This window comes from Elephantulus edwardii, unplaced genomic scaffold (genome assembly GCF_000299155.1).
Source record: "Elephantulus edwardii isolate Elephantulus edwardi_28Jun2011 unplaced genomic scaffold, EleEdw1.0 scaffold00218, whole genome shotgun sequence".
Classification (NCBI taxonomy): domain Eukaryota; kingdom Metazoa; phylum Chordata; class Mammalia; order Macroscelidea; family Macroscelididae; genus Elephantulus; species Elephantulus edwardii.
In genome coordinates, this window is record NW_006399968.1 from 1240666 (window position 1) to 1241130 (window position 465).

Genomic DNA, 465 nt, shown 5'->3' on the forward strand with positions numbered 1-465 from the left:
TGTGCATGGAAAGTTCTCCAGAATAGATCACATTTTAGGTCACAAGGCAATCACCAACAAATTTTAAAAAAGAAACATAGAAATGATACAAAACGTCTTCTTACATGGCAATTCTACAAAACTAGAAATTAATACCACAAGGATAAAGAAGAAAAAAAAACCCCATACATTTGGAAGCCGGACAACACTTTGCTTGAACATGACTGGGTACTAAAAGAAACAAAAAATGAAATTAAAAAGTTTCTTTAACAAATCACAATGAAAACACCAATTATCAAAACCTATGGGAAACAGCCAAAGCCATAATCAGAGATAAATTTATAGCAATAAGAAAACACATCAAAAGGCAGGAAAAAATGACCACTAAATCTAATGCAACATCTCCAACAAGTTGAAAAAGAACAGCAAGAAAACCTGAAATCCTCTAAAAAAAACTGAAATTATAAAAATTTGTTGTTGTTGTTG